The sequence below is a fragment of the Acinonyx jubatus genome, chromosome A1, assembly GCF_027475565.1.
Source record: "Acinonyx jubatus isolate Ajub_Pintada_27869175 chromosome A1, VMU_Ajub_asm_v1.0, whole genome shotgun sequence".
In the NCBI taxonomy this organism is placed as follows: domain Eukaryota; kingdom Metazoa; phylum Chordata; class Mammalia; order Carnivora; family Felidae; genus Acinonyx; species Acinonyx jubatus.
The window spans coordinates 54,588,658-54,612,965 of record NC_069380.1 but is presented as its reverse complement, the minus strand read 5'-3'; the positions used below and the strand labels follow the sequence as shown (position 1 = coordinate 54,612,965).

Below are 24,308 nucleotides of genomic sequence, written 5' to 3'. Positions count from 1 at the left end.
TTGCACTAAATTCTTAGATGCACCAAAGAAAGGATAAGAATTGTTTGCCTTCACTAAAAATCTATATTTTAATGAAAGATATATCTCAATATACATTGAAAGGTGTATATTTTCCTTTGGTTCATAAATACCATAGCACTGATACTTCATGCTATAGTGCCATCTTTTTCATGAAAACACTTTAATATAGATTATATAATTAGTGTACCAACACAGAGTTTGGTAATGGATCGTGGTGTTTGCAAAACGCACATTTCATACACTAATGACTTCAATTATTAAAGCAGAGAGTCATCAGCAAATAAACAAGATTGGTCATGTAACTACAGACTCAAATACCTTAATATACAACTGGATTATGAAAACTAGCAGCTGTACCAACAAGATAGGCAATCAAATTGACAAACTGTGTTTCTGAATTAATGGAGTATGAGCCACTTGACAAATTTAAATAAGTACTGAAATGGTGAAACAAGTTGATTTGGATTATCACATTCATTCAGAGTAGACACAATTTAAATAAGATAATTATGCATCCTCATCCCGCAAATACACAGTTTGGTAGGTAACAGAGCATAAAAATGGATCTAGGAAATGTATAAAAATCAAAATATTTAAGTATAATTAAATTTAACAAATAAACAGTTGATATTTAGAAATAATACAAGTTAGACAACAAATTGGCTGATATTTCAAAATGTTAAAAGTACATAATTCTTAGTAAAGACAAATCTAGTTCACTACAACTTTATGATCAAGTCCATATGAATACCAATATACTATAAACAATTAGCAATAAGCAAAGATAATTAAAAATCTATGATCTATTTGATTAGTTTTCTTGATCTGTTATAAAATGTACATGATAGGTCTTTTAACATAATGATCATGAAAGAAGCAAGGAGGACTTCATAGAAATAAAATATTTTATTTTCAATAGCTATTTGACAAGTTTGTTATAGGTTAGCAAAGCAACATAAATCAATGGGATTGCCTTTATTTTTCATTATATCTAGTATTGCTCAAATGCATGGAGTATTATGAGTGTGTGTATGCTGTTTGCTCACAGAAAAATCATCTGTATTTGTTATCCTTAACCTAGTTAAGGATAAAAACAAATGTTAAGTATTTTTAGGCTTATAGAAATAGGATTGAGAGTGAAACATGTAGAGAAATGCACAGTTCCTATCTTCACCCATAGCCAGTTACTTCAAGAGGCCCTGCCGTATCTTACCTGTTCTACACATAGCTCTCAAATCCATCTTCTGGTGTCCGTGCTTTTCCTTTCTCCAGTAAATACTCCAGTCTTACCAAAATCATTATCTACAACAAAAGATTATATAATTCTGAAAAATTTTGTTTCCCCACTGTGGAGTTATTCTTTTTCATTCTTTTCATATTTCATACTATTTGGAAGAAAGTCACTGTGCAAGCAGATATGAAGAGTGTAGTATTATGCCCCATCTCCTTGAGGAAGGAGAATCTACTTAATTATTTAAAATTTTTCATCACAGGTGATTTGCCCATGATTTGCCGCTAATTTAGTTATTTATTCCATCACTTATTTATGTCAATATAAACTTTTCAGATACTGACTTTATCTTAAGGATTAAAATCTAATACTAGTTTATTTTTGTTGTTGTTGTTGTTGTTGTTGTTGTTGTTGTTGTTGTTTTTGGTTTGGCCATGAGCCAATCTCTCTATTACCTCCTGTTTCCCCTTAACATACCCTTATCTGTAGAGTGGCTTGTTTGTTTGTTTCTTAGGCAATTTTTAAACTTTTAGCAATGCAAGATAGTCCTGGCTCATCTTACATATTTCCTCTTCCAGTTTGATTATCGGCCATTTCTCTTAGAAGTCCTGATTCCTTTTATTGAATAATGATATTAAAAACCCAGATATGGGTTCTATGTTGGCTGATTGTTATTGGAGTGTCTTTTGTTCTAGGCTCTCTCAGTTGAAAAGCAACAAAATACGTGAGTATATACTAATCCATGGGTATACATATATTTATAAATATTTCTAAATTCATGTGTCTATATTTTAAGGTAATATAAATTCATTCTGATGTCCCCAACTCTAAAACATTACCACTTGGATAATTTTTCCCTTCCCCACCTACTTGTCTATAATCTCCCACTCCAGAGGTGACAAATCTTGCTCCCAACCTTCAAGCATCCATTACTAAATTTTTCAGGTTCAGTTTAATTCAGTTTTGAATTATTAACCCATACACTCATAGACACAGATTTATAAACCAATATAATGGGTCTTACATGAAGTTACTTTCCCATTTCTAAAGTTACTTAGTTCAGCACCTTTCCCTGCTGTATAAAGTTATTTTATACACTTGAAAGTTAGATTTTATTGTCACAGTCTGAATTCTATCCTGAGTTCTCCAAATTCCTATTTTTTTAATTTGCATATATTATTTTGATTTTTTTGTGCTTTAGAGTTCTATGGGTTTTAACAAATACATACTGTCATTTATCTACTATTATATCATACAGAATAGTTTTGTCATTCTAAGAAAATCTTTTTGCTTTATCTGTTATACACACACATAAAAACACTTAATTCCTTTAAGAAAAGGCAACTTACAAACGTATTCCTTTAGAGTGATATATGTAGTTATTATGACAACAATGTGTTAAAAGAATTTTATTTTTGATTACTTTTATTTTAGTGGTTTTTGTTTTATATTGACTATATATATATTCCTTTGATTTATAATGAAAATTGTTGTTATCATGTATAAGTTGAGTAAACACTAGTCTAGATGCAGGAAACCTCTCTTTAAACTGGCTCCATTAATATCAGTGTGGTAATCTGATACAATTTCAGTACAATTTTGGAATAAGATATTAGTGATGCCTAAAGGACAAGAAGCAAATATCTTTATATGCAGTGTATTATATTGAGCTATCATCCCATAGTATTAATTTTATTAATTTAATGGCCATCCCAGTTAGCCAAATTTTGATTTCACTTATTCTATTATCTATTTAATTGTTTTTTGTTTTCTATTTATTTTATTTAGTTCGTTTTTTTTTTTACTCTTTATTATTTCCTTTCCTACACTTAATTTGTGTTTAATTTATAGTTGTTATCCTATTTTACTAAAATGGAAGCTGAGGTCATTCATTTGAGTCATTTTATTTTTCTTAATGAAGACATTTAGTTCTATATATTTCCCAATAATTACAGATACAACAGCACCTCAAACATTTACATATGTTGTGTTTTTATTTTTATTCAGCTCAAAATATTTTCAGATTTATTTTATCTCTTCTTTGACATATGGGCTATTTAAAAGTGTTTTATTTACTTTGCACAGTTACCTCATATATTTTTATTGTTATTAATTGAATAAAATTTTAAGCTTGATATACCTTCTTGATAAATTGTCTTCTTTACCACTAAAAAAGTCTTTCCTCTTAAATCATTTTCTGATATTCATATAGCCACTCCATCCTTCTTTTGATTATTGCTAGCTTTTCATAACTTTCTCTAACTTATTTATGTATGTCTTTCCCTTAAAATCCATATTTTTAGGCATCATATAGTGGGTCTTTTTTTTTTCATCCAATTTGAAAATCTCTTCTAATTGGGTGTTTATACTATTTACATTTGATTGATGTAGTTAGGCTTACTACCATCATGGTATTGTTTAATTTTCTATTTTTCTATCTTTTCTTTTGTTCCTCTTTCTCCTTTTACTGGCTTGTTTTGTTAACAGTATATTTTTATTTCATTTTGGAAGCTTTTTATTGCTACACTATTTGCTATGCTAGTGGTCACATTCAGGTGTAGGGTATACATCTTTGACTTATCACAATCTACTGTGACATTATACCATGTTAAACATGGTATAAAAGCTTCACAATAGCCTACTTTCATTTTTTCCCTTACAGGTCTTTATATGATTATTTTATAGTCATCTTACACATTTTAATCTCCACATTTTAAAAATTATTTTTATTTAAACATCTTGTAAAGAGAATTAATAAAGAGGAAACATTTTATATAAGTATCCTAACAGTTGACAGTTCCACATAGACCCATATAGACCCATAATTTCTTCTGCCCGAAGGACTAATTTTTGTATTTCTTGCAATGCAGATCTGCTGAATTCTTTCAGCATTTGCATATCTTTAAAAAGTCTATTACTCTTTTTTTTAAACATATATTCTGTGGATATACTATTCTGGGTTTGCAGATTTTTTGTGTGTGCACTTTTTGATGCTGTTCCAATGTCTTCTCTTATGAGTTATTTCTCACTAAAAATCTTGTATAAATTGTATCTTTGTTCCTCCACATGGAACATGTCATTTTGTATGGGTTCTATTCAGATTTTGCCCTCATCATTGGTTTTTGGCAATTTGATTACATTGCTTTTCTGTAGTTTTCTTTATGTGTCTTGTGTTTGGGAGTTGTTGAGCTCTTAGAGCTGTTATTTACAGCTCTTCAAAATTGGAAAGTTTTTAATTTCATTTTTTCAAATATATTTCTGTTCCACTTCTTTTTTTTGGAGACTTTTATTACACATACTTTAGTTTCCTTTGATTTGTCCCACATCTCAATAATGTTTTTTTGTTTTGTCTTGTTTTGTTTTTATATTCCTTCTTTGAATTTAATAATTTTTTAATGTTTATTTTTGAGAGAGAGAGACAGAGTGTGAGGGGGAAGGGCAGAGAGAGGAGGAGACACAGAATCTGAAGTAGGCTCCAGGTTCTGAGCTGTCAGCACAGAGCCTGACGTGGAGCTCAAACTCAGGGACTGTGAGATCATGACCTGAGCCAAAGTCAGTCGCTTGCCTACTGAGCCACCCAGGTGACTCGGATTTAATAATTGTAACACTTTTTTGCTACCTTTCCAAGTTCACTAATCTTTTCTTTCAAAATATCTGTTCCTAATGCCACCTGGTACACTTATCATTTCATTCACTTTGCTTCTCATCCTTTTTGAAGTAACTTTCTAGGCACAAATAAAATACAGCTGTTTCTGCCTAGGGTTTCATGTCAGCAAACCAAAATTTAAGTAACTTTCATGTCCCTGTAAATGCCCCTGCTTTACCAAAAACACAGAATATTTAGCCGGCCAATCCCTCAATGCCAAGCCAACTCTGGGCCTTCTAAACCCAACCAAGGTTGACTGTGTGGCCTCAGCCAAACAGATGTTTTCTATTTGTCTCTTCTTTGTTCTTTATTTCTTATCCTATAAAACTTCTTGCTTTCTCTCCCATGTTTTAATTCTCCAAATGGAAACAGCCCACTTCATGAAGCATTAAATAAAGTTTGTTGTATCACCTAAATTGTCTTCTTTAACCATTTTTTAACTTCTCTCAAAATTTAAATCCTCCTTTTATGTCATGGATGTTACCACTAACAAATAGTACATACTTATAAAAACTTTAATAGTCTTGCCTTCTAATTTTACCATGTCTGTTACCTTTACATCAGTTTTGATTGATTGACATCTCTCATTCTTGTATTGTATATTCCTGCTTTTTTGTATCTCTTATATCTTTCAATGAGGAGAAAGACATTGTGAATTTTACATTTTTAGGTGCTAAATTTTTTTTATTCACATAAATATCTGAGTTTTGTTCTGTTATGTGGATCAGTTACTTGTAAACCATAACTTACCTGCTTTTGAATCTTGATATTAATATTTGTTAGGGGGAACCAAAGCTGTGTTTACTATATTGTTAATGATTCCCCACTCTTGAGAAAAGATACTTTTGAGGACTCAATTAAATTACTCACATGTAATGAGGTTTTCTAGTATGGCTGATTGGAACATTAACCATTTACCATGTTGGTATGTGTCATGCACTGCTATTCTTAACTTTTTGAGTAGTGTTTCCCCAGTTTTGGGTAATTTTTTCTCATATATGTGACATTTATTTTTCTGTTGAATACTGATGGAGGATCCTCTAAAATCTCTGGATTTCTCTTGCTATGCTTCTTACTCCTGTCCTATGAACACTACCTTTGTTTCTCTGAACTTTTAGCCCTTTCCCCAACTCAAGTTATCTATCAGTATTTACTGAGATTTCTTCTCCATTCTATAGTCTGGCAACTTTCTCAAGGCAGTAAGCTGGGGCATTCATAGTGCTCAACATGTTTGCTTCCCATCTCTCATGAATCAGTATCATTTATTTCCTGGTACAATGTATAGAAATTCAATGTATATTTCATTTATTCTGCTCATTGTTTTTACTGCTACATATGGGAGAGTAATTATCTTTCCTGTTACTCCATCTTGGCCAGAAATAGAAGTTCCATGTTGCACTTTATTCACATTGTTAAGCCAGTGTTCATTCCACTCTGCTTAAAATTCATCATAATAGGAAAAAGGATATACTGATAATGCACCCAGGAGAGAATACATAGAGTGATAGCCCATGAAAATGGAGGAGTATACAGTAGTTGGGATAAATAAAATGCTAAAACAGGCTAGAAGGATGAAGGAGGCATTAAGTGTAGCTGAGCAAACAAGTCAATGCTACTCTAAAATTCTACTTGGGTACTACAATCCCAAGCAGGTTATTTAACCTATATAAATGTTAGTTTTCTCAAGTGTAAAATTGGGATGAAAATAATGTTCAGCTCATAGAGTTGTTTGGAAGAATTATATGAGTTAACATGCAAAATGCCTAGCATATTGCATTTGCTCAATACATTGAAGTTCCCATTTATCTGCCATAAAGATTATTGTAGCATGTGGGAAGAAATATCTTTTCAGCCATTTTTGCTGAAGGGAGAACTTAAATTGAACATACTTTCACCCTTGAGTGTAAATTCTCAATGGAAAATTGCAAAAGTACATTTAGGGAGTGGATGAAAATGAAGAAAAGAAAACTGCATTTCAAGTTTTATCTTGTAGAAACAAGGGACCCCTGGCTCTCAGGATGCAAAGTTTTATGAATGCATAAGGGATTTGGAATCCTGTAGTGGTGGATCAACAACTTATTTGGCTTCCTATTTCAGTTAGATAGATTCAAACCAGTGTTGGCATTTTCTCTCTTAGTGCTTTAGTGAAGGTAGAATCAGCCATTGATCTAAACTTTCTTTATACTTCTATTCCCATTGTGTCACTTAGTTTATTAACTCTTCACTTCTATAAACTACCAGCCTACCAATTACAGTAGATAACCAATTCCATAATCCTATCACTGATAGGATGTCTTTATTCTCCTCCTGCAATCATTCCACATAAAAAGTGCCATGTTCTTCAAGTTTTAACATGCATATTATGTAAGGTGTTTAGTTACCATATTGTAGGCTAAACAGAATAATTACCAAATTGAGATTGTCTAAGTGAAGTAACATCAGAGTGCATAGGATTTTTCTAGCCTTCATAATTATCTAACAAAGCATTTGCTGTGGAGGCAGAGATGATTATACTATGAAAATAATTCCTACAGAAAAAAAAAGGAAACAACTAATCCCAGGGAATGACCTTGAGGAGTCTTTGAAGCTCAGCTAGTGAAATTATATATTGAGGTTGTTGATTTGAAGATGTTAGGTAAGATGGAGTGCAGGGTAGGGAGACCTCTCTGGGCCCTTCAAGGATTATTTAATGAAAACTTCCTTTTCATGAAGAGTGATTAATTGGACTTTACATGAGAAGTTCAGCAACTGTTGACACTATTAGAGGTCCAATCCAGTGGGAGCCAACAGGAAGAAATGAAAGTCTTATTCTGCTAGAGAAGGTAAAGAGTTTGACACAATTAGTATGACTATCAAGAGTAACACCAGGAAAGTCAAACACAGACTTTAGATAATTTCAGAAAGAGAATTCTTAATGCATTATCTGGGAATGGTTTCACAAGATATCTTCTGGGACCATATTATGCTGGTCTTAACATTTCAAGGAAATCATATTGTAAGTTGACTATACTGACTGGTATATTAGAGAAGGCTATTAAAGTCTGTCTGCCAATATATGTAATATAAAATAAGAAAGATAAAGTTTTTCACTACTAACAAGCCCTGCCCTACATGCGCTTCCTTCTTTCTTTTGTGGATAAGACCAAGTTATTCCTGACCAGCTGAGTTTTGCTATTCCTGCTAGGGATTGGTCAAACTGCATCCCTTTCTTGGAGCAGTAAACTCTAATGAAAGACAAGAGTGAGTGACTGTGTTCACAGAATGCTCCTGGAAAATAGATAAGGGTGTCTTCATGGCACATAGAATCTACTGAAAAGGAATAAGAATTGGGGCAATATTTTCTACTTTCAGAGTAAACATCCAACAAATTGTAAAACCACTCCAAATATAGTTAACATTACAGTTTCTCTTCTAGTGAGAGGGGCTAGTAGGCTTCATCCTGAAAGATAAAAAAAAATCTGTGGCCATCCAGTCATTGTCATTACAACCAAGGTGAACCTCCTGGGCCATTTACTGGAGTGACTTTGGAGTTGAAAATGGAGATAAGTGCTCAGAGCTGAGATATGGAAATTCTTGGTCCTTTCAGATCAGATAAACTATTCCCACTGGGTCTTCACACTATACTAGGAGTACTTAAGAGCCTGGCCAACTCAGAAGATCTCTACTAATGTTCAGCATATAAACATCAGAGGATAAGTAGACCAACTAGTACGTAAAAGTTCTTATTAGATAACCATCAGCCCATGTTTCCATTCCTTGGTAACTGCAGCTGCAAAAAGAATCTGATTGCCTAATTATAATATCAGGGAATCACAGTACTTAGGGGAAAAAATATATATATATGTGGTGGTTTAGGGCTTAAATTGTATGTCAGTGTTTGCCTGCTCCTGCAAGAAGCACAGCAACTTCATATCCTAACAAAATGCATATGGCAAAACAAAACAAAACAAAAACAAAAACATATCATAGGCCCCTGTTTAAAGGTAGAGGTTTTACCAAGGCTGTCTGAGAATTGCAAGCTTGTCCATGTCCACAAACTGCATGATAATATCTTTCTAAAACATGTGTCCTTGCAGAGACTTACAGGTAGCTTCTGTTTGTGAGCATTGGTAGCTAAGGCATGTACCACATGAATCCCTCATTCAGCACTGAATGCCTTCATGCAGCTTATATTTTCCCAGTGAATTCAAATATAGATCCGGAGTGCAAAATGGAAATGGAAATACTAATCAGTATTATTTTTCTAGTTGCTTTCCTACAAGCTCATACCTATTGTGTTTGCTGCCATTGGATCTTCATATGGATAACCCCTTAACAATCCAATCCTAGAAAGTAGAAGGATCTAACTCTACATCTGCATCATTAACAATAGCACTTATATCCCAACTGAAGTATTTCTAGTAGATCTCAAAATGATATACTTTACGGCAAAAGGCACTTGCTAGAGCTTATTGTATTACACAGAGCATACAATGGTGTGTGTGAGCTGCCAACAAGTTGCCATAGTCATGGTGAATTGCTGCCATACTCTTTTGAATTTGCCCATCTTACAAGTCAGCTATTCCATTACAGAAAATCATGCTTTCTTCTTAGGTAAAGCAATCTTATAGATAGCACTCCATTGGAATAGTGTTAACAAAACAAAACAAAACAAAACAAAACAAAACAATAAGTGAGACCGGTTGTGTAAGGAATGGGTGAGCTGCTGCTCAGTTTTTGTGAGCTGCTTATTTTTTCTTGTAAGTTAAACTTGGCCGTTGATTGGATGTGACATTTTCATTTCACAGTAACTCTTCTCATACTCACATTGTGTACTTTAGGCTCAGAAGCAACCAATCATAGTATGGGAGAGTCTTATCAGGGGAATATAGTCCTCCCTTCACTGAGGTAAAATGCTTTCTCTAAGGTCCTGTAACCAGAATACTTGCCACTCAACGGGCAGCAGAAGATAGCCTTTGGTTACAAATTCCAGGACCAGAAATCACCAATAACTTCCATTAGCTATGAGATGGTCTTAGACACGTAACTCCGTAGATATTGCAACACCGTAACTGGAACAGAAGAGGGACCTGAAGGCAGAGATTGTTTTGCTAGTATTTGGACTCCAGTTTTCCAGACTACAAGATTACAAGTTGCAAGGATTCCATTAAACTTTGCCACTTAACTGGTTACCCATTTTTCTTTTCTTTTTCTTTTTCTTTTCTTTCTTTTTTTTTTTTTTCCTACAGGGCAAGCTATCCTCCAAGATAGGGAATATGCTGCCTCTGTGTCAATTCTACATTACAAATATGGCTTGAGAGAGTATCATTGAAAAAATTCAAATTAAGTCCAGAAACATAGCTCTGGCAGACTCTTGTGAGGAAAAAGAAAACAAAACAGATTTTAGGCTTTAATTCCCTGTAAGTCAAGCAAAGGAACAAAGGAGATGAAAATAGAGGTCGAGTGCCAAAGCACAATATCCACAAGTATATTTTAATTACAATGCTTCTTATTCAACTTTAGTCTAAAGGGAAAACAATACTGTGTTTTAAAAGATTTTGGCACCCTCCTCCATGTCATCGGAGAGTGGCTTAGGTGAGAGTCAGAGGTTGGTGAGTGGACAAACATGATGAATACACTCCATCATTTTGTTGTTGTTGTTGTCCTTCTGAGTTTTATTGTTATTGTTCTGTGTTTAAATTCTCAACATCATACTAAGGAATTTCTAGCATCTTAGCTTCATTTATTGTGAAACAGCTTTGAGATTTCTGCTTTTGGACCATCAAATGAGCAAACAAGAACCTCTCTTGGCTGCAAGAGCAAGCATATTAAACTGTAAACTCTAGCAAGTTTATCTCTATTGCTATATAAAATTATATTACAGGTTCCATGACCTACCACTATCAAAACCTACTCTAAAACACTATCTAGAACTTATAAAATCATGCAAAATTTCATGTGAAATTCTACTGCTACAGAATATGAGATAATGAGTCTAATTTTACTGGGATATGAGTCTAACTACAGGAAATTTGGAGAAGGTATGAGACTGAAGTGTTTGAGATTCCAACTTAAGATGTACCTTCCCTTGCAAAGTTTGCCACAGATCATTAAGTTGAGGCTAGAATTTTCTCCTTATGCAAGGGGGAAGGTGCTGCATCAGCTGGGGAGGGAGAATCAGAGAGACATGGGGCATGGGAATCATCTGATTTTCTAACTCTCCCACATGCTTTCATTTCAATTGTTATTTCAACTATTTTACTAGAAAAGGCCTTAATTTTCATTTTTAAAGGCTGACAAATCTAGAATTCAAAGAGTATAATTTGACAATTTAGAAGTTTAACCTTGAATTCTGGGTAACTCAGCCCTTTGGAAACTAGGATATAGCAGTCAGAAAAAGTTACAGGTTATGGGGGTTCCTTGGTGGCTCAGTTGGTTAAGCATCTGACTTAGGGTTCAGGTCATGTTCTTACAGTTTGTGGGTTCGGGCCCCACATCAGGCTTTCTGCTTTCAGCCAGAGCCTGCTTCAGATCCTCTGTCTCCCTGTTTCTCTGCCCTTCCCCCTTTCACATTCTCTTTCTTAAATATATAAGTAAACATTTTTTTTTTTAAGTTTCTGGTTATCAAACCATACTTTACTTTGAATCAAATGTTTGGAACTTTGAACTTGTTTCTTTATTTAAACTCTCTAGTATTATCAGAAGAAGCCAACACAAGCTAAATCATGATGTTCTCCATGTCCCTCACACTGTTCTTTGGCAAAACCTGTTCAGTCTCCTAAGATCTTATGTTTGATAGGCATGCACAAACAGGCATTAATTTTTTAAAAACCCTGTATTTGCATGCCAAAGCCTACCAGATTATCATTCTTTAATGCTAGCTGGATATTCAAATCCTTCAAACACACAAAAACATAAAAATGTCAAAATTTCATTTCATGAGGGTCTGTTACCTGCAGAAATCCACTTCTGGTCCCAGTCAGTCAAAGTTCAGAGTTAACAAAACCCATTATAGCTTGTTTAATTTGGATCAACATTTATTACAAGATATAATTCGACTAATAGACTGTTGAGAGGCAAAGAGTTTGGAGTCTGCACGGATAGTAATAACACCAATGTTACAAGGTGCTAATATTACAGGGTTCTATCAGCCATGACCCAGAGATGCTGCCCAGAGCACACATACTATAGCTCATCTAACTGACTTTGGCCATTATGTACATAACTACTGCCACAGTCACTTTCAATAAACTAGGCCCTTTTCTGAAAGTAGGTTCTGAATAGCATCTGCTTCCTCAGGTTGTTTTAAGGCTAGATCACAATATGTGATTATACCCTTGTTGCCATAGAAGTTGCAGAAGTAAATATTAATATTTTATTTCAAAGCTTCAGGAGTGAAAATGTGGAAGACTTTTCCCCATTTGAAGGGCAACCTAAATATACAGAATAGCATAAGTTATAAATATCTACTGCATAGCATAGTGAGATGTTAAGTTAAAAACAAACTTTAAATGTTTATTTTGTTGAATAGCTGTTCAATAGTCCAAAAAAATGGCCATGCTTGAGTGGTCTTGGAAATAAAAATTAAAGACAATTATTGATGTCTGTAATAAATAAAGAGCTTCTGAAAATAAAGAATAAAATGGTCGACAACTCTATAGCTAGAGACAAGAAGAGTATTCATAGAAAAATGGAACTTCAAATATGGAAATGGAACTTTCATATATGAAGAAAATGTTCAAATTGCTCAAAAATAATATAAATGCAAATCAAGACAGTATTTTTCATCTAGCAGATTATCAAAACTACAAAAAATTTCTGACATGGTAAGGCTTCAGGAAAACAGACATGCATATGTTGGTGAAAACTGCAAAACAGTTAACACCCTGATGAAAGAGTTGTAACCTTTGAACTAAAAACCATCCTAAAGATACACTTGTAAAATTATGAAGAGTCATACACATGGCTATTATTTTCAGTGCTATTTATAACAATATGATTCTATAAATAGCACAGTTGTCCATCATTATGGTATGGGTTGAATATGTTACAGTAAATCTCACAATAGGGTGCTATACAGTTTTTAAAAAGGAAAGAGAAATATCATGTACAAACATGGAATGACCACTGGGATTTAATATTAAATGGAAAAGAAGAGCAGTGAAGCTTTTGTTTAGCATGCTACTATTAAACAAGAAAATCTTCAATTTGACTTGCAAGGCATGGCAGCACAAAGTATAGATTAGGGAAGGAACTTCATTACTTCATTTTGGGATGGAAGGAATTATATATAGTCTTTTCCTCCTTGGGTTTATGGTTGACCAGAGCATAAGTGTGTAAGGTTTCATATGGTCAGTAAGTTTGTGCAATTTTCTTAGTCCAAATATGGGCAACTGGGAGTGAAAGAATTCTGATTCTAGGTAGGAGCAGGATATGGGACTAGAGAGAGTCAGGTTTTAGTTGAATGAGTGGAAAATTACTAGGAATGAAGAATTTTCCAGAGACCCTGACAATGAATCTATGTGTATGCGTGAATATATCCTAATAATAAATACAAATTTACAAACACACCATATTCATATATCTACTTATATTTAAGAAAAAAGAGGGGCACCTGGGTGGCTCAGTTGGTTGAGCGTTTGACTTACGCTCAGGTCATGATCTCAGGGTTGGTGGGTTCAAGCCCTGCGTTGGGCTCTCTGCTGACAGCTCAGAGCCTGGAGCCTGCTTCAGATTCTGTGTCTCCCTCTCTCTCTCTGCTCCTCCCCTGCTTGTGCTTTGTCTCTCTCTAAAATAAATAAACATTAAAAAAAGAAAAAGAAAAAGAGAAAAGAACAAGGGAAGGAAAAACTATAAATTAGAAAAACAAGTATAAAAGTAAATAGATAAATAAAATAATTAGATTGGAGGGGGTGGGAATAAAATAAAAGATTATTTCTGGAAACATACTTTTGTTATATCTGACTTTGTAGCATGAATTATATTGTGTTATGTCAATAAAGTTTAATTTTAAGAGAAATCATTAACATTAAACAAAATAAATAAACACAGATAATACTACATGTGCTTTTAAAACACTGTAAAACAATATTTTGTGCATTTCTAATATTATAAAATCTAAGTACTGAATAATTAAAACATTTATCAGAAGACTGCTTTCTTTATAATAATATTGTTTGCATTAGTCCTTTATTTTTTATCCTGGGCTATTATCCATGTATTGCACAATAAAATATATTAGTAATTGTGCAGATGTCACTGAGAACAGAGATTTGTTTTTTTCATTCTGAAGTAGAACATACATATGGAAGATTTATGAAGTTATAGAAAAACTCTGTGGCTTTGGATTGAAATGGAACTATCAATGTTTCAGATACCTTATCCTAAAAATATATATTTTCTAGTTTTATCTATTGAAAACTGCCCAAAACCTTGCACAAATCTATAGCAGCAAACATACATAGCATACAAATTGAGATCAATATTTACTATTTCTCACTATAAGTAACCAACCCACCTTAGAAAAATTGCTGATTCTGAATACAGGGTAGAATTATCCGTGGTGATTCCAAAATATATCTTGACATTAAAGAAAATAAAGTGGTTATCAAAACCTGCTTATCTTTGATATTTGACTACTTGACTATATGTCAAAAAATCTCTCACAGTCAAAGAAACCTCTCACTGGACATCTGGGACAATCTGAGTACCAATAAGAATAATCACTGCTGTGCATTAAATATATATTAATGATGCTTATTTTTTTTAAGTTTAATTATTTTGAGAGAGACAGAGACAGCATGAATAGGTGAGGGGCAGAGAGAGAGGGAGACAAGAGAATCCCAAGCAGGCTCTGCACTGTCAGCAGAGTCCAATGTGGAGCTGGAACCCACAAAACCATGAGATCATAACCTGAGCTGAAACCAAGAGTCAGACACTTAATTGACTGAGCCACCCGGGCACCCCTATATTAACTATGTTTAAATCCATTAGTTCTTAATATGTGTCAAAAGATTCTAATTGGTCTTCCTCATCTTTGGAGAATAAAACAAAATTTCATAAAATTCTACAAGATAAAAAATCAGTAATTGATCATGCTTTTTATTTGATCCTTTAACCAAGTAGTTAATGAATGGAAGTTTCTTTTGTAGGAATATCCTGGAGGATATGAGAAAATGAAGGATAGAATTAGAATATAAATATTTTGTAGCTTCTGAGGAGTTAATGGATCCAGGACATGTACCTCCTAGTAGAAGTATACAATATCAGCCCTGTCAAACAAAATTGACATCCATTGTCATCCACAGAAAGGTAGCTCTGGAATTTTCCTATATAAGGGAATTATGAGGAGGTATCTGCTTAGAAGAGTGCCTTAAGGATGCTGGGAGACTTATACTGAAACTGTTTGTTTAGCAAGCTTGCTGTTTGAAAGAATTTGCTGAAGTGGTAACAAAGCTTACAGGATGGCTAAGACCTGTCTGTCAATCTCATTTACCATTGCTTGTACCAACTATTGTCTTTGTATTTATTTTATGATATGAATATCTAAAATAGAAGTGTATCCTTGCCTAGAAAAAGGAAATAGACACTGCTTTATTTTTCTCCACATTATTACTCGAATGAATGTGTTTCTCCCTTTATGACACAAGATGCTGTGACTATGGTTTGGCTTACATACCTTGTAATGGTTATGAAATGTGAAAAGAAATTACCTCATTATATGGCTTCTGGGTTGTAGAAGGAGAGAAGTGGCATTGACTAGAGCCAGATGTTCTGCCTTCATAACCAGGTTCCCCTTCTTACTAGCTCCATGACTATAGAAAATTTAATCTTCCTCTTGTTCTTCAGTTACATTACTGCAAAAAGGAAGATAATACTATTTCCCATTGTCGGCTTACGGCAAGGACAAAATGAGTTAATGAGTAAAAATTTGGCACAAAGGCAATGTTTGGCAAATGTTAGTCATTGCCATGATAGGTAAGTTGTTAGAAGATTCCCTAAGAAATCGAAGGTTGTGAGCACATGAAATGGAGAAAATAAAGACAAATTTGAGAGCTCTCAGAGAAGTCCATAAGATTCAATGACCTGAGAAGGGTCTTGGAAAGGGTGGCATACAAAAGTTGTTGTCTCTCTGCTCTCTCCCAAAGTGGTTTATGCAAGCCAGTTTGTTTAGATCTTGCATCTTTACTTTTTTTTAAGTTTATTTATTTATTTTGAGACAGACAGAGACAGTGCAAGTGGGGAGGGACAGAGGGAGAGACAGAAAATCCCAAGCAGGCTCTGTGCTGCCAGTGCGGAGCCTGACGCAAGGCTCGAACTCACAAACCATGAGATCATGACCTTAGCAGAAACTAGAAGTCGGATTTTTAGCCAACTGAGTCACCCAGGTGCACCTAGATCTTATGTCTTTAAATCAGGGATTTCTTTCCTTTTCCTTGTATTTTTCAAAACTGCTGGGGGTCTATCATAAAAAATTAAAATTGAGCAATTTTATCTTTTAAGAATAAACATTTAAGAAATGTAATTTTTATTTTTTTTTTAATGTTTATTTATTTTTGAGAGAGAGAGAGAGAGACAGAGCACGAACAGGAGAGGGGCAGGCAGAGAAGGAGAATCCGAAACAGGCTTCAGTGCAGAACCTCAGGCAGGTTGTAACTACGAACCGTGAGATCATGACTTGAGCAGAAGTCAGATGCTAAACCGACTGAGCCATGGGCACCCCAGGAAATTTAATTTTTAACACAGAAAAATAATCATTGGATATTGCAAAATATGGTGTCACATAGAACATAAAATTTTCCAGACTTCTTATGAAATGGAATATTTACATATATTTATATATTATTTATACACAACATGATAGAATTTTTCATATTTATACCTAGTATGAAATTGTATTTTAATTGACATATGCCACTATCTAAAAATCTGTCCATATCTCTGATCCATCTATATTTAGAAAGAAAATACTTTACAATATTCCCCAGTCTAAATGGTAGCTTAGAATTATAGGAGACAGTTATAATTATTTCAATTAAAATATACAAGTCACTCTGCATTATAATAACCCCTACAGAGAGCAGTATATATCACTATAGGATATGTATGTGGTATTTTTATTATTTGAATACTAAATTACCTAATTTTCATGCTTCAGATTTGCTGACTGTGACTGTAATTAATCTCCTAATGATTAACAAAGAAAGACACTTTTTGATATCAAATAAATGAGAATAATAGCTTCCATGAATTTTGTGAAAATCAATTTATTAAATGGGTCCTTAACATCTTGGAATACTTCCAGCAGTATAAGTGAATGAATTCCAGCAAGGAAGTACTTCCTGTGAAGACAAGATTTACAGAGGAGAATGCTCTTGAAGGAATCTTATCTTTTTCACTGTGGGGGTGATTATAAAGTTAAATATATAGCATAGCGTAAAATGGAATTGTGAAGAATGAGGTTAAAATAAGACTAAAAAAGGTGAAGGGCATATTTGATAATATATCATTTTCAAACATAGGATATTTAACTACCAGAAGTTACTTTAAAGAGAAATAGTTAATGATCCTTAAAATTCACTTTTACATAGTGTTATATTGTTACACACTTGACTATAATACCTCTTTTTCATATTAATATATAGCAGAAGATAAAAATGTTATATGGTACTTTCCCACAGAGTAGTGAAAGATGCATACAGACATCAGAACACAGAGTAATTCCTTAGGAACTACTGTTCATTATAATAATTATATGCATGTTTTTGCAGAAGTTACAGGAAAAGTAGTGGTGTTTTAGGAATTATTTATTAGTAACTAAGGTGGGCCATAGAGCAGTCCACAGCTCTCTGTGAGTGTGTCTTTGTCTCATTTTTCAGCCTCAACTCTCTTATGCCTGGCACACACATTTTGCATTGCCATTCTCAAATAATTCCAAGTTGCTATAGTTGTCATTTTTTATGTAACCTTGGACTTTGTTCATCCTTCATCCTTTTTCCTGAAGGCACTTCTCCATTCTTTCCTGCTCCCTGTATTAGAACTAGCAAATCAGTACTCCATTTTTCTGTGTCCACTGTAGACAACATTATATGTCGTCCTCTCTCCACCTGACAAGTATGGATTATTTCCACCTTTGGACTACCTCTGTGCAACAATGCAGGTTTTACTTTGGCATTTGTAAAACATTATCAATCTGATATTTGGCAAATCTGTCTCCTCATTTGAAACATGACTATTTGTTGCCATGTTGCTAATAGTGAGCCAAATGACTGATTGTTGAATTACATCCTTATTAATAGGTTATTTTTTTGAAGATTCAAATGTCAAGATCCCTCAATTTGATCAGTCTTATAGAGATTAGGGATAATTTAAGATATACCAGTGCACTATGAAAATTATGGATTTCATCTATGTCAATCTAACTTTGAGGACATATGTAACAGATATTTTGAGATGTCATATCCTCCAGAGAACTATCCGATAAAACTTCCTGCAGTGATGGAAAAGGTGCCCTATAGTATGATAACCACTAGTTATATGTGGCAGTTGAGGATTTGAAATTACCAGTATGAAAAAGTGGATATTTGGTTTATTTTTTAAATTAATTTATATTTAAATTAAAGTAGTCACATATAACTAGCTCCTCCCTACTTAGCATCACTCTTGAATCAGTGTTTATTTAAAATTCATTTATGTTCAATGACATATATATACTAACAATACATCTTTATATATTGACATTTAATTAAATAATTTTATAAATGGGTGTTTTCAGCAAGATTGCCATACACTGGGAATTCAAAGATAGTATGATACAGTCTCAGAACTACAGACATTTTTACTTTTCCAAGGAGAAGTTGTAATAACATTCACCTCAAACTTTATGGGCAAATTTGCATAATAAATACTTTTGTTTACTACTTTCTCTCACCCAAACACAGTATTTGCAGGGAAAGGAAAGAAGAGTGAGAAAAATAGAGTATTCTTCATGGAGCAGGAAGACAAATATGAAGCATAAAGTTGTGCATAAGAGAATAAAAAGACTCAAAATGAATTTAACAGGAAATATAATAGATAGTAAACCTAAATGATGCTAGGATAATGAACATTTTAAAAAATAATCTTTTAGACTTTGCTAAATTTAGTAAAAACACTTAATATTTCACATTACATATATATATTTTTTGACCTAACGTTTCATTCAGTGTTGTCCAATATGCATGGTGAGCATCAGATTATGCCTGCCTTGTCCAGAATGCCTTTATATAGAGAGAAGTGCTTGACCCATAGGAAACTCTCAGTAAATATTAGATGAAAACCTGAATTAATTACTGAATCCTGAGCAATATTGTAAAAAAATGAAATAAATCCACATAAAAGCATATTGATGAAACTCAACAACATAAAAGACAGTAAGTACTGAAAGCAACTTGGAAATTGCAGATCATTTACATGGCAGCAACAATGACATAATTCTCCTTAGCAGCAGGAGGTAAGAGTAGCAAAAGAAATATCTTTCAAGTGACAGAGTAAACTAATCACCGGCGTCTACATGCTGTTTTGTTGATGTAGGAAGTCAGCATCCAACAGTATTATTTTCATTTTCTTTTTTAAAGGCTACTTTATTTTTTTAATTTTGTGTGTTTTATTTATTTTTTCCCAATGTTTTAATACCTATGATATGAATGTGTGTATGTATGTATATGTGTGCTTATGTATGTTTTCATAAATTATGAATTTTTTTGCTTAAGAACACAGACCAAATTCAAAGACATGGGTTCTCATTGAAAAGAAAGAAGAACAAAGTGTGCTTAAAACTATCTTAATATTTCATTTCACTAAAAATATCATTAAAATATCTTTAAAAAATTATGACAATAAAAAATCTATGAAATCTGAATGGAAGGATAAGGTTCTTAATATATCATTAATCTTTATATTTTTTCAATTTGTTTAGAATATTTTATAATTAAAAGTGAAATAAAAATATATGATGTAAAACCTAAATTTGTGTCATAAAGTCCTAAGGCATAAAATGAGTGTTGCATACACCAATGTATGAATTTACATGAATTTGAAACTTCTATTGCACATGAATACCATGAATCCCTGAAAATATACGAGTTATTCCTTATTATTAACTGCACAATTCTTCATGTACTTACTGTTACATCAACCTTCTTTAAATAAATGTTAATTTACACTATTTATAAACCAAACTTTAGAAATATCTGAAGTATTATTTCTAATAACTTTCATTAGAATCTGCATTTAAATTCATATGAGATATGAATATCTGCATTTCTTTTAGAAACAATAGCCATTAAGTTGATATATTCACTTTCTCATTAATTTATACTTGAACACAGCATAGCAAGCATTTAATTATAATTTACTCCACGTTCATAAAATGTATACATGTTTATTCCTGATGGTTGTTTTTACCAATTTCACAAATTTCATTGTTTACTCTTTTCAAAGGAGATCTTGCTGATTTTCTTCTATGAAAGATTTTATTCCAGCACTGAGTCATATTAAAATATGAAAAAGTTGAAGTTGGCAAGAAACACATGAAATCAGCAAAGTTGTGAGAAATATAGTAGTATTGGGGGAGTTTGAGAAAATGCTGCTTATCCAGAATCACTACTGTGGCTGCCTAGAGGCTAGTTTAATTAGGCTACAACTCATATGGCAGAAAGTAGTTTTGTAATTACCTTCAAATGACCAAATGATATAGAACTCTAAGGAGAGTTGCATATTCCCAGTAATGAACCAATTTTCAATTGACTGGGTATTTTATCTAAGGCATTTATTGAGCAAACAATATTTAAATATATGTTACTTCAATTCTATATCCATATAAATAGTTGAATTTTAGGAGCTTATTTCAGAATGTATAGAAATAATTTAAAATTTTTTAATAAAACCCATCAATTTTTAGAAACGTGCTTTGCTTAAAGTAAAAGTACTGCATCTAAAATCTAGAAATACAACCGTTAACTAAGTTTCAGATTGCACCATGAGAAGTTTAATTAGTTAAGTATGGGAAGCATATTTAATTAAAATCCATATCTCTTAATGATGAAAAAAGAAATATAAATGCTTCCTTTTTTGATTGTTTATAGTTAATTCTTCTTTGATATCAAAGTGACCCCAAATTCGTATCTTTTTGAGAACACTTTTCCTCTTTATCTGAATCTTTGCCTTTTGCAAGGGATAGATGCATTAAATATGTGCATTAAAATATAGGCCCAGGGGCGCCTGGGTGGTTCAGTTCGCTCAGCATCCGACTTCCGCTCAGGTCATGATCTGGCAGTTTGTGAGTTCAAGCTCCACATTGGGCTCTCTGCTGTCCTCCAGGAGCCCACTTTGGATCCTCTGTCTCCATCTCTCTGCCCCTCCCCCGACTCTCCAAATTAAAAAAAAATTAAAAATTAAAAATAACTTTAAATAAATAAATAAATAAATAAAAATAAAACATAACCCCAAACCTGAGACATATCCTCTCTACTACATAGAAATAAAGTCAACAAGTTTTTAGACAGAAAATGTGGTATGGGAGTTCTTTTAATTAATCTAAAATGCTTCCTTTGCTAGAGGTAGTAGTATCAAGAGAAAAATTGATAATCTCTAAATACAGAAGATTTTTGAAACATTATGAGGAACTAAGGATATCTGAATCAGTATAATTTTTTGTATTTTGAAAATGGAGGTATAAGAGAAAAAAAACAACTTCATACAAATATCCAGAAAAATTACAAAAAATGTGATTTGGGAATGGAAACATAAAATGAAAGAATAATAATTTGTCATATTTTCTATTAAATACTTATGTTAATAATCATTTATATACTTTAAGAATATTAATTCAATCCTCACAACCAAGTTAGCTGTTATTATGAACTTCATTAAAAAGAACAAAAAAGCTGAGATAAAGAAACTGAATGACTTGCCAAGACACACATAGGTAGCATTATTGGAAAAAAAAATTGACCCTAAGCAAACTTAATTTGAAAATCCATTTTAAAATATTATTAAAGCAGCTATAATACAAGACTAGCAAAATTCACTCAAGAAAAAAGTACAAGTATGAGAAAATTTCTTATCTATTTCTTTACCTGAATGGTTTTTTGCTATGAAAACATCATGTAGTTGTTATTGAAAGAAAATACACAAAATTCAGACAAGAAACGATGGTAACAAAATAAAACAAACCCAGAACTCTAAAAGTTAAAACATAAAAAAATTAACAATTTAACAATTTAAAAAATAAAAGTTAAAACATCAAGTACAGACAATCAAAGGGTTGTTGCTGGAGCTGTTATGTCTCAGAAGGCAGGATATCCTACTGATATCCTACTAAAGGGCTCCAAGAAGAAGATCAGTTTAAACAGGTTTTCTTTCTATGACGTTTGTTACAGTCCCCAGCTATATATATTCAATATAAAGAAAACAAAAAAACCCACAATTTTTATATGGAACTCACATGAACCTAGGGGTGAGAAGAACTGGAACAATTATTTCAATTAAAAAAATATAGGGAAAACCAGATTGAAGTAAAAGGATGACAGAAACTGGAATGGTGAAGGACAGCAAGGGGAAAAGAAGAAGAAGGACAAGGAGAGCATGAGCAGGAGAGGGAAAAGAAAGAGGAAAAGAACAAAAAGGAGTAGGAGGAGGACAAGGATGAGGAAGGGGAGAGGAGAAGGAAGAGGAAAGGAGAAAAGATAGAGGAAAAGCAGAAAGAGAAGAAGAATAAAAAAGAAGGGGAAGAAGAACATTGAGGAGGAGAAGAATGAGGAGGGAAAGAAAAGTACCATTTAATGCAGTAACTAAAGCAAGAAACCCTTCTTCTTTTTTTTTTTTTTTAAGAAGTCACCAGCTTGCTTGTGTGTTCTTTGCACAAAGATAAAGGAAAAAATGACCAGCGGAATATCTTTCTCACATACTATTTTAAAGTAAGATTGCTTAAACGCACTAGGAGAGGCTGTTTCCTCTTCTTAGGACACATCTAAGAGAGGTGGCATTGCTTCTCCAGGGACAAAAGAGCTGATGGGTGCCATTTCCCTCTTCTACCCTTCAGCATGAGTGCAGAGACAAATGCTGAAGACAGCTAACCCAGACACTGGCAGTTGAATGTGCTTTGCTCCAAACCCCATACTCTGGCATTCTGGTGCAACTGCCCTTCAGGGTCAAACCTTCAGTGCAGTGAGAACCTCCTCTAGAAGACCAGCACAGGTCTTTGCCACTCCAGGTCCCTAAAGTTTGGAGTTTTAAAACTCAGCTGACCTGGCTAGGATAGAGCCCAAAGTGCACTGCACTGCACCAGGCAGGCAAGCAACCTGGACACAGAAAGTATGAAAACAGGAATCTGAAAATAGCCTAGGATGCACAAGGGGAAATTGTTTGCTCTTCTGGGAGAGCTTCCCTGACAGTAGCAAGCATGAACCCCCTCTCTAGGGACAAAGGAGATGGCTGGCACCATTTCTCTCCCTCGCCCCTCAGTATAAACCACTTTAATAAACATCACAGTGCTAACACTGGCTGCCTACCTGCTTACACCTAAGTTCACTCCCCCTAGGCTCTGCTGGTACTGCTTTTCTCCAGAAAATGTGCCTAAGAATTATCACAGTGGGCCCCTCCTCCAGAAGACCAGCACAAAAACCCTGCATATACCATGTCTTATTGCCCATAGAGTTCTGCAAAACTTCAGTTCTTGTGGAAATAGCATCAGGTCTCTTTTACCAAGTACCCCAGAGCATACCTAGTTAAAATTCACCAAGTCCAAACATTCCCCACTTCAGAAAAAAAGAACTTTGCAGATGAATGACCTGAGAGATAGAGTGACTGAAATACAGCAGCAGAGTGGGCACAACACACACCAGAGACACTTCCTGTAATGCCAGGCTCTGGCCATTATATAACCTCTTTTTCATAAAGCCACTACAGTCAGGAGAAGGAAACATAACAGGCCTTCCTAACACAGAGAAGACAGAGATTTAGACAAAATGTCAAGACAGAGTAATTCATCCAAAATGAAAAGTTTATAGCCAGGGATTTAATTGAAACAGATATAAGTAATATGCCTGATTCATAATTTAAAGCAACAATCATAAAGATACTCACCGAGCCTAAGAAAATCATAGAAGACATCAGGGAAACCCTTACCACAGACATAAAAGAGCTACAAAAAAATCAGGCTGAAATGAAAAACGCAATAACTGAGGTTCATAACTGATGGCATATGATGACCTCAGGATGGAAGAAGCAGAGGAGCAAATACGTAATATAGAATATAAAATTATGGAAAATAATGAAGCTGAACAAAAAAGAGAAAGAAAAATTTTGGATCACAAAAATAGACTTAGGGAACTCAATGATTCCATCAAGCATAGTAACATTCGTATCATAGAAGTCTCAGGAGAAAAAGAG

The 24,308-nt window shown here is 33.7% G+C and overlaps 1 long non-coding RNA gene across 1 annotated transcript; it reads right to left on the bottom strand.

Moving 5' to 3' along the window:
- Positions 1–255: 255 nt before the first annotated feature.
- Positions 256–15,750, bottom strand: LOC113600808 (uncharacterized). The gene is made up of 4 exons (XR_003421901.2): positions 15,590–15,750; positions 14,395–14,456; positions 13,526–13,665; positions 256–1,323 (listed from the first exon to the last, which is right to left on the bottom strand). It is a non-coding gene; the product is annotated as an uncharacterized LOC113600808 (long non-coding RNA).
- Positions 15,751–24,308: the final 8,558 nt, after the last annotated feature.